The sequence below is a fragment of the Porites lutea genome, chromosome 1, assembly GCF_958299795.1.
Source record: "Porites lutea chromosome 1, jaPorLute2.1, whole genome shotgun sequence".
In the NCBI taxonomy this organism is placed as follows: domain Eukaryota; kingdom Metazoa; phylum Cnidaria; class Anthozoa; order Scleractinia; family Poritidae; genus Porites; species Porites lutea.
The window spans coordinates 4446819-4465312 of record NC_133201.1 but is presented as its reverse complement, the minus strand read 5'-3'; the positions used below and the strand labels follow the sequence as shown (position 1 = coordinate 4465312).

Below are 18494 nucleotides of genomic sequence, written 5' to 3'. Positions count from 1 at the left end.
TCCGACTCCGTCGCTTGTGAAAACCAGCCTTAAGATAGAGGGTACATATACAGTCTAACCTCTCCTTACGGACATCTCTATAATACGGACACCTCTCTATAACGGACAGTTCGTTTGGTCCCAGAAATGCCAAAAATCATACATTCCCTACCTCTATAATACGGACACCTCTGTAAAGCGGACACTTGGTTCTGTCCCTTTGGTGTCCGTATTAAAGTGGTTTGACTGTACAATGTGTGAGTGCAGGGAGTCTTCAGTTATTCAATAAGCTTAAATTTTCGAATATTTCCTAGTTCTTTCCCCAAATGACCTTTTGAAGGAAAGAAGTATTTTTCAGCCAGTTCTTAACTATCAACAAACACTCCTCTCTTAGCAAGCACCAAAGCCCTGAAAAGTTACATTGGGCAATCTGTTCTACAGCTTCTCTTGTATGTAAAGGAAGAGTAGTGTGATGGGTTGGCACGCTTCTCCCACATAATCTACTGAGGTTCTTCTGTTGTGCTGGTGTTAGAACAAATTCAAACCATGCGTCCAAACATTATTATCGGTCTGATTACGGTATTGTAGAACAATTCTTTTTCATTGGAAGGTAGTTATCCATCTTATTCAAAAGGCCAATTTTTGGGCTCGGTTCTTACAAAGCTGAAAACATACCTTTTGCCTAGTCCCCAGGGTGTGGCATTTGCACACATTTTTAAGCCCCACAGTGGGTTTCTTGTATGAATCTGCTGGCCTCACCGTGGGGCATTTATGCATTTGCCGCTTTCCGAGGAAAGAATAACAAATGCACGACAAATGCCCTCTCCCCCGGGGGGAGGGCACGCTTGGAATCGATAGAGCTATTAAAACACACAATTCCCTGCTAGTACTGAGAGGTCCCTCGCGACTCGTCGTGAGAGACCTCTGCTAGCAGAGAAAACGCACAACATAGTAAACACAGAAAAACCAACCGCAACCAGGCAAAAAGTACACTACTCAGAAAAAAAAAGAAAAAATTTGGTTGCTTACATTAGATGGAATACTTACTTGTCTTACATTCGACATTTTCCTGTTGAAATAAATTTATTACTATGGCTATGTATTACTGTCACGCATACTTTGATCTGATCCTTTTAATACTTCGTTTTATGTTTTTCAATTTTTCTTTCTATTCCGCTTCCGGTTTCGCTTCCCGTTCGGTATAAATATAACATATTGTATTATGACATAAGCTCATATGACTTTTCCAACCAATCAGCAAACATTGTGGCTCGTTAGTATGCGAAGTTCATTCACATTTCAGCTGTAGTAATTCGTTACGGAGTCTGTTGTTGTGGTTCTTATCAACCGCACTTGTAACCATCACCTCTTTTTCTTCCAAAAAGTTCAAAGAAATTGCAATCAAGCGTCAGGAAAAGATGAGCGAGAGACAGATAAACCTGCTATCTGCCTTCACGTCCTGGGATCGCTGCAGTAACATGTGTGTTCAACTCATGGAAGCGTTAAAAGACGCAGGCCTAGACGTCACGGTTCTTGCTCTAGAAGGTCTTTCCCGCATTGAAAACGACGTAAAATCAGATCAGTTCCCAGGAAGTGTGGGTAATAAAGTTCGAGACGTTCTGCGACAATGGCGTTGCGAGTCGCCGTTAACAGGTGCATATTCAGGAGCATACAAACGGGTACCTAAATTTCTAAGAAGTCTCACCATCTTCACAACGTTTAAAGTACCCCTATTTATCGACGACTTCGGAAAAAAGGAGCTACTGAACAATTATACAGATAGCGAAGACATCCATATCAATGAAGAGACAGCGATTTTTCACGTCACTCACTCGCAGGAAGCCGGAAAGATAGTTAAAGAACAACAGTTGAAACCAAGTGACAACAAGAACATCATCGAAGGAACTTGGTTTGGACTTGACGAGTCGCCTAGCGTCTATGGTAGCGAAAGCTTTCAAACAACGTTCCGTGACTTAGGCGTTAAGGGGCTTCGTCAAGGCGAGATTGTCTCTTACAAGAATGAGGTCAATGTGATCCTGTACGCTGAAGAGGGTACTACGGAGTTTAAAGGTTTGAAGAAACCAACCGATGAAGCTGTGAAGCAAGAAATTCAAACGCATATATACATGTATCCATATTTGTGCCAGCCAAATTCTTACCCTCCCCTGACGAATTTAAGGAAGTTATTAGCGGTCCTAAAAAAGTTCTTCACGGCCCGTTTTGTGTCAGGAAGAAGCGATCAAACCACCCGTGCACAGAACAGAACCAAATCATAAGATGATACTCCACGTCCATGAATATGAAACTGCTTCTGTATCGTATACATATACATAGATACATACATATACTTTATTTGACCTCGAATTTAAAGTAGCTAAAGATAAGCTAGTATCTTCGAGTTACAAGTATGATTTAAAAAAACTAATAAAACAAGAAATTATAACATTCTAATATTTAAGCTTTTAAAAAGTGTCATAGTGACCATACTGTAGAATGTTGCGCTTGAAATCAGGAAAGTCAGAAGTTTTAAACGAATCTGGAAGAGAGTTCCCTAGTTTTGAAGCCATATACGAAAAGGAGTGTAGACCATAAGTACAGTCGACTCCCAATAACTCGAACCTTCAACGGAAATCGAAAAAAGGTTCGAGTTAACGGGAGTTCGAATTATCGGGAGCTCGAAGAAAATAGCCGAGAGTAAGGTAAAACACCGTTTTTACTGCACAGTGAACATTTTAATCTCATTTAATTGTAGAAATGTCAAGTGAAACTTAAAACATGCTTCAAGATTATAAATCAGAACGTAACGTAACAAAACATAGCCTAAATAGAGCATGCGTTTTACTGTTTTGAGAAGAAAAGCTGCTTCAAGTTAGCCTGTGACAATCAACATCAGCCTCCACTAGTAAACTATACACCTACAATACGTCAATAGGAAATCCGAAATTCAATGTTTCGGACGCCCGTATACGGCTTTTTTCCCGACTTTTTAAGGGCTCAAAACATGGTTCGAGTTATCGAGGGTAAAATTATATAGAAAATGACCTGCGGGGAAACGAAAATTGGTTCGAGTTAGCGGGAGTTCGAGTTATCGAGGGTTCGAGTTACCGGGGGTAAAATTACAGTGAAAGTATGACGGAAATCCAGGGGAAATCGATTTTGGTTCGAGTGAGCGCGAGGTTCGAGTTAGCGAGGGTTCGAGTTATCGGGAGTCGACTGTAGTATTTCTTGCAGACGTGTATATCGTCGTATATCTGGTAGATGTTAGCAACATCAATCATTGTCGAGATAAAGAAAACATAGCCTGCAGTGCAGGCGTATTTTTGGGTGGGCGAAACCTTGTTCGTGTTCGAAATATTGTTGTAGCCGCCATCTTTGATTTTATGACAGTGGAAAATTGGGGAGCGTAGAAATAGTAACCCTTACGGTAGGTGCGAGGGCGAAAGAAGGAAAGGAGGGAGGGGGAGGGGAGAAAAAAAATACGGCGTTTTCTCTTCTCTCTCCCCGCCCCCTCCCCGCTCCCTTTGACTCGCCCCATCTCCTCCTCTCTTCGAGAAGTTTCAACATGACGCTTTCGCGAGCAAATTGCGCGCTCAAAGAGAACGCCTGCACTGCAGGCTAAAGAAAACAGGAAAAAGTTTTTCGCAAATTTTAAGCGTCCCCATGAAGGTGTTCCTTTTGACGAGTCGACACAACCTGTGGCATTGAAATACTAACATTCATGAAGCATTATTGGTCTTGTACACCTTGTTACTTGATTGTTTATTGTCTATTACCCAGTCTATTACCCAGGGTCATTTTTGATTTGGCAATTTTCTCGTTTCCCGAGCCATTTTACCCTTGTTACGGACCAGAAATAGACCTTATTCGCAATGCCCGCCGTCTTTGCACGCCCCTAGGAACTGATGGGATAATAGCGATCTCACGTGGTTTCTCAGGGGACAAACAAGTGATAAAATTTGCCAAGGCAAGAGATCGCGGTCGTGTTTGTTTATTCTAAACAACAGAAATTGAAGGATTTTTTATCTTAAAGGCGATAATGGCAAATTGTAGGTGGAAGTGATCACTGGTACATTTTTGGATGCGGTAGCGACCGGACATGTCCTCGCAGCAAGCAATAATGACGTAAAACTTGTCGAAAACGTACATTTTGCGTTTCTATTAAACCTCGATCGCGATTTCTTGCATTGGCAATTACAAATGTTATCACTTGTTTGCCCTCTGAAACACCACGTGACATTCCTTATATCTCATCAATCCTAAAGCGCGTGCAAAGGTGGCGGGTATAGTGAGTAAGACCCTGTTTACATGGAGTGGGGGACCCCGGTCTAGTGGGGTAGGTTTCTTTTGTTTTGTGTCCCCCATGGCGTGAAAACAAAAGAAACCAACCCCGCTAGACCGGGGTCCCCCACTCCATGTAAACAGGCCCTAAGGCCTAAGGTCTATTAAAGACAAATATGCTGAAATATTTCTCTTTGAACAGCTATGGTGGTGAAGTCATATGTAGCTACAAAAAATCCCGTACGCGTTAACTTTTAATTCCATCGTTAAATGTAAATCTCTTATCATCAAAACAGCTAAGTGAAATTTACAAATTTTATAATTAAACGTTTCAATTGTTAGTTTTTTACTTCGAATGGCTTTTCATACATAGTGATATATTTGCTTAATTTGTTTTTAAATAATACGCCTTTGTTAGGTTTATGTTTGATTGTCATTTTCCACGACTGCCATTATTTGCCCTAAGTATGAATACATCAGGTAGATATATGGATAGGTAGATAGATAGTGTTATTAAAATAATCAAATTGCAGCCAGCAGGTTAAATTGCTTAATTATTTACAATATTATAAAGGGTATATAATTTTGGTAAAAGACTAATTACAATTTTGTTAATTAGGAATAATGACACTAAAAAAAAAAGAAAAGAAAAGAAATATAACATATCTGACTCGATGAATATGTTAACTGGTTTACACATTAGGGCCATTTATACGAGGAAAAATAAGACGCGGCTTACATAAGACGCGAACTGTACCATTTATACGAGCATGTCTTATCTAATAAGACGCGTCTTAGCAAAGCCGCGTCTTATTTTAGACGAAATGTGCCGTTTATACGGAAAGTTCGCGTCTTATTTACGCGTCTTATTTTTCCTCGTATAAATGGCCCTATTAACTGACAATACAAAAATATATTTGCACGACCGCACATGGCCGGGGCTGGTATGAACGACTTTTTGAAGCGGTTTGTGGCCTTGCTGTTTCGGAGGAAGAGGGCAAGCGAGTTTGTGCTGACCCGAGGATATACTATTAAACAGCTTAACACACTGATCGCTACGTCTATCTTATAAAGTGCTGAGACCAAAACTGACTAAACAGTGTTTGTATGCCAGTTTGTGAGGCGTTATTATAGACAGCAGTCTTTTTGTAGGAACTCAAGGTCCTCACTTAGATAGTCGAGTAGACTATGGTGGAATATGGGTGAGCAAATTCTAGTACCGTCTTATTACTGTACAGCAGAAGTTGACAATATCTTTACAGCTCATGCCAGCTGTCTTTAGCAGAACCGAAAAATAGAAACGCTTATTTGCTTTCTTAATTGTTTCATTTATACCACCGTTCCACTTGAGATCGTTAGACATTGTTACAGTCAACCCTGTCTTACCAGACATCTCTCTAAGACGGACACCTGATGTTAGTCCCTGCCGTTTTTCAGTCATTTTACTGTAACTAATTGCCCCCGCAGGGATTTCGCCCAGAGGCGAAATCCCGAGGAGGCATCCTAGTAACTCGCGCAGTATATTAAGGACAGTACTTACAGTTCAAATATACAGTCAGTATACTAGAAAAAATCTCGATTTGCTCGAACTGGGGCCGCGAGGAATCGGTAGGTAATGATGACGTTTCTATTGTTTGCGCCCGCAAGTACGAAATGGTTAGGATGACGTAAAGACAGAAAATCCTGAAGGGACCACTCAGGTAGATTTTGTGACATCTATTGTGCAGTCACACTTCGATACTCTTTTGCGTTACGCAGTGACATTCTGTGGAGCAGTTGTTTTGAAAGTTATGGACCAAAAGACACTCGTTAAGCGCAGGGGAGGTTATAAGGTGCGTTTAACTGTGTAGATATATAAACACTTGGAGAGTTTGCCAGACACGAGTTCACAAATCTTTGATTTATATTGGAAACCTTGCCAGACACTCTTTCTCTCTATTTGACCGGAATAAGACTCAGCCCCAAACAAGCAAGACGCGTGAACAACGGCTAGCTTATCACTAGCAGATTGATGGACATTTACAGAAATTCGCCGACAATCAAATTCTGTGCTGACTTATTCCCTGTTCACAGATGTCCTTCCGTTATAAAGTTTCAAATAAGACTAGAATGCGCTAGCGTGAATCGATCAAACGCCCTTTTAATTTCTAAGGGTTACTTTCCGCCAAATAAAATAAACTGAATGTAAAAAGGGAAAGAGAAATAGCGAAAAATTCAACTTCTAATTAAATCTTTTCTTATGGTTTAGAATAAACTATTCTCGAAACTGAGAATGTTTTGATCAAAGCTGTGTAAATCTAGCTGAAACTGTGCATAGAACCTTGCGTTTCCTGTATTTATCTCACCTATTGTAAGGAATATGTTAGCCTGCGTAGCATGGCGGTTTTGGTTGGGCGCGCTAAGTAATAAAGGCGGGCGAGGGCAGAGAAACCGCGAGGAGATTGGGGCGGAAGCAACTTATTTTTCTCGCGGCTTCGCCGCTCGTTCTCGTGCGCTTCGCGCGCGAATTTCGCGGCTACGCCGCTCCTGCGCCCGGCTCGACAAAACCGCCATGCTACGCAGGCTAGGAATATGTGTGAAAATCTTCATTATGAATCGGTATATTTCAAAGAGCTACACAACCAGCAAGAATACTATTAACCGACAATATACAAAACGGGAGCAGCTGTAGTGTCAACTATTACTGGTTATACTCTCTATAAGACGGACACCTTTCTAAGACTGATAACGGACACTACTTTTGAAACCGTTAATGGACACTTGAAAAGTGCTTTATGCAATGAAAATACCTCAAAACGGAAATGTAGGTGCTCTACATGAGTAAAGATTTCCAGCTAGCAATTGGCTTTGTATAATAGGCTATTAGAGCCAATTTCTTGCCATAATATCTTGGTGTTTTTATTCAGGACAAACTAACGAAGAATCAGCTGCCACAGTTGTACATTCTTATTAAAAGACTACGAACACAATTTGGTTTTTCTGGCACAGTTCTTTAATGGTTAGAGTCATACATCCGAGATCACTTTCAGAAGGTAGTGATTGGATACACAGAGTGCAGAATAATCTTTCAGGACTCATTCTTATAGGGCATTTCTTTTAAGCATTTATTAGCATTTTTATCGCATTTTTAGCCCATTGTAGCATTTCGTATTTTTTTAAGGACATGATGGATTTTTATTTCTGTAAACGCATTAAGGCAATGCATAATGCGTTCCAAAAACTGTAATTATTATTTAAAAAGGTTCTATAGCTTCTAAATTGGATTACTGAAACTCTCGTTTTTATGGATCACTGACCCAACACTAGCGTGCGAATACAGCCGTTTCTCCTTGCTCCACGGCTGTATTCGCGGACTAACCTAGCACCTTATTCCAGTTCTTTCTAACTTGAGGCGGAGCGCAAATTATAAAAGGATTTATTGCCTGCGTCGTAGGCGCTCTAAACCCGTTGTATAGAAATACAAATAGTTCAGACGAGTACGTGGGCCGGCTGCAACGCAGGCTAAGGATTTGCGACGCTGAATAATGTCGCAAGCTTGCAGTTTATTTTGCTTCCAAAGTGAGGCCGGAAGTTGCTCGAGATATAGACTTTCAAAAAAAGTCCTTCGACGGATTTAATATGGCGCGGGACGAAGGACGGCCTCTCGCGACTTCGGGTTGGTCCCTTCACGGCCTAAAAAGGCTCGCTCCGCTCCCCAAGAGGCAGTTACCATGGTTTCGTAACCGTTGTGATAAGCGTCATTATCCTTTTTGTTTGAAAGAATAGATGTTTTTATACTTGTTTTTGTATTGTGTGTTATTGCTTTTCATAAAGTTTATGTTGCGATGTTGTGGAGATTGCGCATGTTCATCAAGTTTTGTAAGGGAGTGTACTGATGTCAGTCACGTTGCTGGAGAAGGTGTGGATTTTACTGTACATAAGGAAAGTGTTGTTGTAGAGGAAATAAAGGAAGTGTAACTGAGATCTCGTCGTGCGCAATTCATTTGACAGAAATTGTAATCGAAACGTGGAATTTGACGAAAAGTAATAGCATGCAGGTTCTTCATAACAGAATTTGAAACAGGATACTGGCGGAGATGACCTCTCGTGCTAGCAGACTTCTAGCCTGCGTAGCAAGCGTTTTCCGCGCGAGTTCGTCGAGAAAGTTGGGACGAGAGCAAAAAAATTGCTCTCGCTCTAACTTTCGCGCAATAACTTGATTGGAAACGCTTGCTACGCAGGCTAGCAGACTTCCGGTGAAGAAGTTAAGGCGTCTGTTACTCATAAGGAGAAAGGTAGGGTATTTTTACGGAAGGGTATCCGGAAAAATATAATTTCTTACTATTCCCCGCATTCACAATTAATTCCACAACCACGACGCCGAAGTGCACGCTGTCTTGTCGTTGGTATATCTTCGGGACCAGTTCGGAACCAATCGGTACAAGTCGGAGAATCGTCGGTAATTGGTCGTTTGAAACACGCTATCTATTTGACATCTCCGTCATGATGGCCACCATGGCAGACGGATTAAAAGAAAGAGAAAACCTTTACAAGTTGATGATAAGGTAGAGTAAAGTGACTAAATGTGTTGTTCGCAGTTTTCGTAGCTTAGAAAACGTTGGCCAATGGAATCTTGGAACGGGAGAATTAGGAAAAGATAAGGTTAGCTTTAGATACTGAAGTCAGATTGTTTCTTTCAGTAAAATTACATGAAGAACAACTTAAGTCCAACTTTACTGTGTAATATAAAAGTGAAATAGAAAAACTCCACTGTGATGCTTTGAACCCAGGCAGGAGCCGATTACAGAATTTGCATACCAAGATGGCTGGACGCGTTACCACGTTGTCCGTTAATTTTGGCCTCCTGCTCTGCCTGTTTCTTATCTTGAATGGCATAAAACAAAACAAATCATCAACGAAGCCACTAAGCAATAGTAGCAACCTATATTTTGCTTCCCAAGAAGCTTGCAGGATTAAAATTCAATCTTTTCACTCTCTGGCACGGCGTCCAGCAAAACACCAAGCAGTCGGAGCTTTCCAGAAAGGCTTTATTACGTGCAAGCTTATACTTCATGGCTCTCTAGCCTTGGCTCTAATAGCGCTTGCCGGAGATGTTGAACTCAACCCTGGATATAGGAGTTTGGAGGATGTTAGGAGTTCACGAGGATTGAGGCTTGCTCATCTAAATATTCGAAGCTTGAGGAACAAATCAGACTCGCTGCGCCTGGAGGGTTTGGATAACAGAACGATCGATATTCTTACACTCAGTGAGACTTGGCTGGATGACTGCTATGAAGACTCTCATGTTATTATTCCAGGATATAATTGCATTCGCCTGGATAGGTCTGGAGCCAAAGAAGGTTTTGGTGGAGTAGCAATCTATGTAAAGGAAGGCTTGCCGTTTCGTGTTAGGAATGATCTTTACTCAGCCGCAAATGAATGTCTATGGATTGAGCTATCGCGCACTAAATGTCGCCCAGTATTGATTTGTTGTGCATATAGAGCCCCCGGTTTTGACTTTGCGAACTTTATTTCAAACTTGGAGATATCTATGACGAAAGTTAACCTGGAAAAATGTGATTTCGTGCTTCTTGGCGACCTAAATGCAAATATGCTGCCATTTTCAAGAAAGAAAGAAAAACAAGAGCTTAAAAAATTTGCAACTTCACACGATCTTACGCAACTCATTACTGAGGCCACCCGAGTGACGGAAACCTGTCAATCCTTGCTTGACGTGATTTTAGTGAACAATGATCACCGCATCAATGACTCCGGTGTTGTTCCTGTTTCGCTGAGTGATCACTACCTCGTCTATTGTGTTTTAAAAGCAGGTGTAATTAAGGCACCACCGAAGACAATTGAATACCGCTCTTATAAAAACTTTGATGCGAACACCTTCCTAGCGGACTTGAATAACGTCCCATGGCACATCATTGAAAACGAGGAAGACATCGACGACGCCGTGTTTATTTGGAATCACTTGTTTTCTGAAATAGCTGACCTGCATGCGCCCGTGAAAAGGCGAAGAATACGAGGTGTTCCGCTCCCGTGGTTGAATGATACAATCAGTGAGGTGATGAAGGATCGTGATTTTCACCATCGTAAAGCCGTGAAAACCAATTCTGCTTTTCACTGGGCTCGCTATAGAAAGTTAAGAAATAGGGTCAATCGTGAAGTCAAGGCAGCAAAATCCAAGTATTATTGTGACTTGATTTTAGAGGCTAAAGGGGATTCAGGAAAGATCTGGAAGGCGGTGAATGAGGTGTCTTCGCGCAAGACTAAATCCTCGAGCCCACAATGTATCGTAGTTGATGGTGTTGAACACACCACCCCAGCCTCTATTGCATCCGTGCTCAACTGTTATTTCTCATCCATTGGCAGAAGTCTTGCAAATAAAATATCAGCTGCTGCTATGTTCCCAGTCAGATCGGCCACGATGCTACAGTCTTTCTCGCTTGACGAAGTTGATGAGAAAACAGTACTCAAGCATCTGCTTTCTCTAAAGACAAATAAAGCTATTGGCTTGGACAACATCAGTGCGAGACTTTTAAAGTATGGCGCGCGTGCTATTTGTCCCTCGATCACCAAGTTACTGAATCTCTCTATTCGCACTGGAAATTTTCCTGAAATATGGAAATGCTCGAAAGTGGCTGCACTTTTCAAAACTGGAGATAGGAGAGATGCGTCAAATTATCGCCCAATTTCTATTCTGCCAACAATGAGTAAAATTCTGGAAAAAGTCGTCCATTCCCAATTCTATGACTTTCTGAATTCAAATAATCTCCTTTCAAGCAAACAATTTGGCTTCCGTCCCAAACTGTCTACAACATCGGCTCTCACCAGTTTTGCAGATGAGGTCCTATTGCATATGGAGAGTGGAGAACTGTGCGGTGCAGTGTTCCTAGATCTGACCAAGGCATTCGATACCGTTGACCATACGATCTTGCTATCTAAATTGTCGGCTATCAATGTCTCGCCCAGCACTCTACAGTGGTTCAAGTCTTACCTGAATCATCGTAAACAGCGGACTGCCTGTAGCGATGCTGTGTCTGACCCTCTCCCGATGACCTTTGGGGTACCACAGGGGAGCATTCTAGGACCGCTTCTCTTCTTGGTTTATATTAATGACCTTCCGCTGGTTATAAAGAATTGCGAAGTGACTTTGTATGCTGATGACACGGTCCTGTACTACTTTGCTAAAGAGCCACACCTGTTAGAAGAGGCACTAAATGATGATCTCTTGAAAGTTGCCCAGTGGTTACATGGAAATAAGTTAACTTTAAATCTTACTAAGACGAAATCCATGATTATAGGCAGTAATAGGAAACTTGTTGGTATTTCCTCTTTCACGTTATCTATTTTTGACACTGATATAAATTCTGTAAGTAGTTTTAAATATTTGGGAGTTATGTTGTCTTCAACTTTCACATGGTCCGACCATATTGAGTATATTTCATGTAAGGTTAATAAAAACCTTGGTCTTCTACGTAGGATTAAGTATTATTTACCTTATGATGCCCGGTTACTTTTTTATAATAGCTTAGTGCTACCTATTTTTGATTATGCTGATTTAGTCTGGGGTGACAAGGACAATGTCTCACTTATGAAGGAATTGCAAATTCTCCAAAACAAAGCAGCTAAGTTGATATTAGATAGATCACCTCACTCCTCATCCACCGATGCATTGATTGTCTTGAGATGGCTGAATCTTGAAGAACGTAGGAAATGTCATCGATGTATATATGCATACAAGTGTATTAATGGCCAACTTAATCATTCTTTGGACATTGTAAGAAAGAGTGATATACATTCCTACAATACGCGCAATAACGATACTATCAAGCTCCCCAAAATTAAATATAATTGGGGAAAACAACGTTCGCGGTACCACTGTTTCAAAGACTTTAATGAATTAGAGAGAACTGTAAGAAACTCAGCAAGTTTTCCAATTTTTAAGAAGTGTCTTTTTTCTGCTTTTTATAATTGAGTACTTGTAGTGTGTATGTTTTAATTATTTCTGTAACTGGATTTTAGCTTGAATTTTTTTTTTTTTTTTTTTTTTTTTTTCATATATATCGATTTTAGCTTAACCTTTTTATATTTTAATTGTATTATATAATATACATCTCGTAATTAGGACCTCTATGTAAACCACTCTTGTGATGGAGCATCCTATTAAAAGATTGTTATTATTATTAACGTTGCCAAAAGATCTTATAGGAGCAATGAACAGTGGTAGGTGAAAAAAGCAAGATGGCGGCTTTTTGTTTGGACCCCACAGAAGAAACAGCAAGATCGATATCACAGACGTTTATTTATCTTTGCTGTTTTTTCCCTTATCTATATACCTCAAAAATTTGTCATGATTTTTAACTTTTAACATTGGACCTGGTGGTATTTCCATCACATGGTCGATAGTTTCTGTGCAGTATTAACCCGTTTATGATGAATTGATAGCTTACGTCTTGGTTAATTGACTACTGATCTTCGATTCCCCCCCTTCTTCACGTATTTTTCAAAGTTACTTTAAACACCATCAAGGTGATTTCGATGGATTTTGTAAATCTGAGAAAAGTTACTTAAAGATATTGTCAAAATGCAATGTCTTTTTTTTCTTGTTGTGCAAGCAGCTGCATAAGGTTGACTGTGCAATGTGTGGGCGCTGAGAGTCCTTACTTCTTCAATAAGCTAAAATTTTCGATTATTTGCTAGTTTTTTCTCTAAATGACTTTGTAAGGGAAACAGCTGTCCGAACAGCCTTGCCTTCATCTTATAGCGGTTTTCTATACTCTAACGAATCCGAATAGACACAGACAATCAAAATTAAAAGAGCCAATCGGGTCTCAAAGCAAACACATGTGACGTGCTGTATGTGTGCAAGTGTGCGCCAAGGTCACGATCGAATTCGACTGCGCTGTGACACAGAGGATTTCAATGTTGTTCCGCCCCAAGTAAGGGAATGCGGATTCCGGAATTCCGGAAATTTTTGCTTGTGGAATCCGAAATTCTGGGCTTTGGAATCCTCACGCTACAGCGAAAATCTGAATTTATCGAGACCCTGAGGAACCCACGGTAAACGTCCATCATACATCAAATGACAACACCCTATACACTTAATGTCAGATCCCGAGGGAAACAGTTAGTTTTGTTTTCCCGAGAGTCCTGATGTTTCCTGAGACGAAGTCGAGGGAAACATCAGGACTCAAGGGCAAACAAAACTAACTGGTTTCCCGAGGGACCTGACATTAAGTGTTTTGTTATATTCTAGACTTTCACTTCAACAGCAACAAGAGAATAACCGGAGCGAACCCAAACAGTCGACTCGGTACTTATAGCCACACATATTTAATTCTCAAAACCTCTGAATGAATGATTTACAAAGTACCTTCCTTACATTATCTGCATCATTTTCCTCCACTAGCTGCTGTTTTTCTTCTGGAAACTTCTTGGATAACTTTAAAAATCGTTGCTTTTTAGCTTGAGGCTTCGTGTTTGTGTTGTTGTGTTCATTCACGAAAAAAGAAAACTGGTAGGACCTGGCAGTGTTTTTCCCCCGGGGGGGGGGGGCACTTGGGTATTTTTTGGGTGGGTATGTGCCGCCCGGGACTCCAAATTGGCACCCCGTTCTGGAAAAAATTTCCCCTAAAATTGATACCCCGTTCTAGAATTCGCCCTAAAACTGATATCCCGTTCTAGAAATGGGCCAATTTTTTATACTCCGTTCTAAGGTGCAATAAGAGTACAACGGTTTGCTTGTTAACGCATTGAACCGTATGTTTAAAAGCAATCTGTCCTTGAATAATTTCAAATGTCTGCTTACAAAAATGGAGCTTTCGTGCGTTCGAAATATTATACCCCGTTCTAAAAAACGCCTCTGAAATGGATACCCCCGCTCTAAATCAGGAGCTTCAAAATCACGACCCCTTTGGGCGGCACATACCCGTATAGGTAATGTATGGAAGTACCCCCCCCCCGGGGGGGGTTTCCCTCCTTTTGTCACGCCTCTTTCCACCATGCTTTGATCACGTGCTGTAATGTAGCCCGAGCGGGGTACATTGCTTAATGTATCACGATCGGGATACATTTGATTTTAGTCAAGGCCACGTGACCAAGAATCAACCAATGGCAGTCCCTGTTTAGTTGAGTAAAAGTCTAGGAATAAAACATTATCACTGACCAATCTTAACTGGCTCAAGACAGTACCGTCGAACTTCTCCTTACCAATACCATTTTATTGCTGAGAGTTCTCTTATGTAAATTAAAAAAAAATCAACTACTGGATCCTACTGAAATTCTGTGGAATATTCAACTTGTAGCTAATTCAGTTAAAGTTCCAAGGAGCAGCCGAAGTTCATTCAAATATGTTGAATTTAGGAGTTAGACGTAAAACGTCACATGCCGTTCGTACTTCAGCTAAATTTAGCGCAAGTCAATCGAGTTTTAGACCGGTTTTTTAAAGTTTGATACTTCTGAAGCCATGAGTTAAGGACGGTAATAGTTTCTTCAGATTTTTATGTAAACTGGTGCAGTCTTGATTAACTATCTGCGCCGTTTTTGTTTAGTCGAGGGAATAAACACTTTGGTGAGGTGTCCCTGCCTAGACATAGACATGGACACTTTATTTTACGTGGTAAATATGCTTCGCCATACACATATCCCACGGGTAAAATTATTGCAGAAATTAATTTTTGAATTACTAACTGCTAAGGTTATGAATTAGCTATAATATAATTCAGCTGATAATTTAAAATACTTTTAACCTGAAATTATGACATTAAGACCAAAGTCAAAAAAGTTTTACAAATTTAAAACTTTAAACCACGTACCCCGTTAGCAAATTCCTTCGTTCCAGCTTAAGCACGCAAATTGTCCCTATTCCGCGCGGCCAGACGAGTTTTGACTCGGCTCCAGCATAACGCTTTCGTGTCACGTGACTGAACACCTGTAAAGGATCTAAGCAGTCCGAATAAAAATCACGGTTTCGATTCCTTTCTGCGCGTCCATGATATCTCATTATGAAAATATAAAGATGATATCTTAAAAGTGCGTTTTTATTGCTTTAAGAATCAAAAATTATTTTATGATTCTAATTGGCAGTTCTCTCCGACAGCAAGTCTAGACTGGGTTTGTGCCGCAGGCAAAGTTACCAACACAGCTATTGCATCATTGAAAATGTTTCTCAGTTAAAAAGGAAGGCTGTGAATCAATTGCTGTTGTTTTCAAGTGATATGACAGCTGATATGATTATCGTATTATTTTTCGACGACCAATCCGCAAAAGTTATCGGTTGTGACTCAAAGCTGGCGCAGTTAATATGCAAATTTCAGCTTTAGTCTTTGGGAGTCATTACGGAGTTTAAGATACGGAGACTACGGACTACGAACTACGGCTGGACGAGCGTTGTCCTTTGTTTGTAGCACTGGATATAGAACGTTAAGATTGCACTACAGACAGTAGACTACGAGAGAAGAGGCGGAGAGGGAAACAACACGCAAAGATTTTCTTGTTTTTATCACAGTTCACAAAAATACAAGTCAGTTTTGCATGTGATCTTATCTTTAGAACAGTGAACAAATTCTTCCATACTTGAAGGAAGTAATTACGTCGGGTGAAACTGGTAAACAAAGTTTTGGTTACACAGGTTTTATTTTTTCGCCCACGAATACTTATGTCAAATATTCAGTAAAGAAATAGATAGAAATAGTAACAGCTCATTTATTAGATTTAGAAGATGGACTTCTCCGACTACTGATCTGATGTACTTTGAAGTATTGAAATGCCGAGTTTCGATTGTCTCGAAGATGTTTACATCATTTTCATTCAGCAAATACGATACAAAAACTCGCATAAACAAAGGTTACACAAGTAGAAAAACACACTAATCAGTTCGAACAAACATTGAAACTTTTCAAGAGCGAAGAGAAAGTAAATTACCTGCATGATTTCTCTTCTCGTCAGCCGTCAATCTGAATTCTGCGTATAAACAGCTAAGTTTATTTAAATATGAGCTTAGCTAGATAAAAATGTAGTCACAACGGTGGATTAAAAGCGTAAATCTGAGCAGAAATTAGACACAACTTACATATTTCGCTTCCCCCTCACTTAAGGCAGGTGAATTGAAACTTTTTTCAGGGACCGCGCAGCAAGTTTTCGAATGGGGGGGCTAAAGAAGAATGCGTGAAGGAAATTTTTGGGGGGGCCGGAGGGGGCATGCTTGTGGATTTCTATTCAATTTCTCTAAAGTGACGGAGAATGCGAATAACGATAAAACTATTGATTTTTTTCCACATCTTCAGTGATGTTGCTATCGGGTCTGAAAATTCACCATCACTAAATTGAAATATCATAAATTGTTATGTTATACTACTGATATCAACCTTTAATTACTATAAATAAGCCAGAAATCCAACGATTTTGCTTGAGCTGCCTTGAACTCAAGGCTATATAATTACTGAGCAATTATTGCACGAGGCTGAGTATGATATGAAGAGTTATGCAGATCGAGGGGGTTATCCGCCAAAGCCGAAGGCTTGAGCCCGGTGGATAACACCCTCCGAGATCTGTATATCTTCATATCATACGAAAGCCGAGTTCAATAATTGTTTAATTATTCATTCAAAATATTTACACGACAAAACAAAACGGTAACTGAAAATAATTTAGTGAATGAAAATTCAATTGTAGAACAGATTCAGAAAAAAGTAGCAAAAATTATGCAGAGTTTACTCACCAGACAAAGAAGGTTTTCCATTTTGTTTGGAAAAGTAATCAGAAATTTTAAGAGATCTCTTCTTTGCATTACTAGTGGTATGTGAAGTCTCGTCGTTCGTATTTATGTTGCCGTGTACCATGTGCACTTCTTTGTTCGTAATAACCGCCGGATTGAATGTTCCTTGATGACCAGAGCTATACACAATTCTGCGGTTTAAGTACTTTCGATGACAAAATGTTTTTATAAACAGACCGCGTTCAACAAAACTTGCAATTGGAATGCTCAACGAGCCGTGAAACCTGCCATCAAAAGACGGACTTCGCGCTGATCGAGCTAAAATCAGGACGCACAATAGCAAGAGAAACAATAACTTCATGATCTTCCAAAAATCAAGGTTGAAACTAATAAACAATTTGTTTGAGAATCGCCTTATAAACTAAACCCAGTTATTACTTTGGATCGAAATTGACCAATTACGGAACAACGCGTTTTCCTGAGAGGTCCGCAGGAAAAAGAAGCCATTTAAAAGACGTTTACTTCTGCTAGGTTAGAAGCGAAAAAATATTTTACAATTGTAACGACTATTGCTTCATTCTGTCTGTTTATCTGAGCGTTTGTCTTTGCCAGTAACTCTGGTCACTTTCGAATTAACGATTTTTTGCTATTTTTCACCCCGTTACTGTTGTTAAATTATTTTCTGTTCAATTTATTTTTATTCTTGCAAAAAAGTCGGGGGGCTAAAGCCCCCCCAGCCCCTCCCTCTGCGCGGTCCCTGTTTTTACGAAAAGACGAGATTATTGAATTACCGAGACGGCAAAAATACTAGCAACTACGTGGGAAAAATGAACAGTCACGTGGTTTTGATCATGCGCAGTAGCATGTTTAACCGTAGTCATAGTCCGTAGTCGCCGTATCTTAAACTCCCTATTCTAATTATGAAAGCCGAATAGTAGTTGCTACAAAGTACAACCAAAGGATGGATAAAGATGAGTAACATAGACCTACTATCTACCTTCTTGACGTTCCGCAGTTGCACAGAAGTCTTTGAAAAGGTCATAGAAGCTTTAAAAGACGCAGATCCAGCGATCGCTGTTCTTGCGCTTGAAGGTCTCTTCTGCATTGAAGAAAAGGTAAACTCAAAGCAGTTCCCTGGGGTTCCAGAATCTCAAGTCAAAAACATTTTGCGAAAATGGCGCTGCGAGTCGCCACTAAGTTGGGGATATGAGACAGATAGGGCGCCTAAGTTTCTCAAAGGTCTCACAATCTTTAAAACCCTTCAAGTTCCCCTATTCATCGATAATTACGGGAATAAGGAACTATTGAGCAGTTTTAAACCTGAAGAGAAAATGGACGTCAGAATTGATGGAGACACACCGATATTTCACGTTACTCACCAGGAGGAAGCCGAAAGGATAGCTAGTGAGGGTAAGTTTCAACCGAGTGATAACAAGAACATTATCAAAGGAATTTGGTTTGGACTTGACGATCCGACAGATTGGAGCAGCGTCTATGGTAACAACAGCTTCGAAACGACGCTTTCAAAGCT

The 18494-nt window shown here is 40.3% G+C and overlaps 1 pseudogene; it reads left to right on the top strand.

Moving 5' to 3' along the window:
* Window positions 1–1297: 1297 nt before the first annotated feature.
* On the top strand, window positions 1298–2584 carry LOC140934346 (uncharacterized; annotated as a pseudogene).
* The last annotated feature ends 15910 nt before the right edge of the window (window positions 2585–18494 follow it).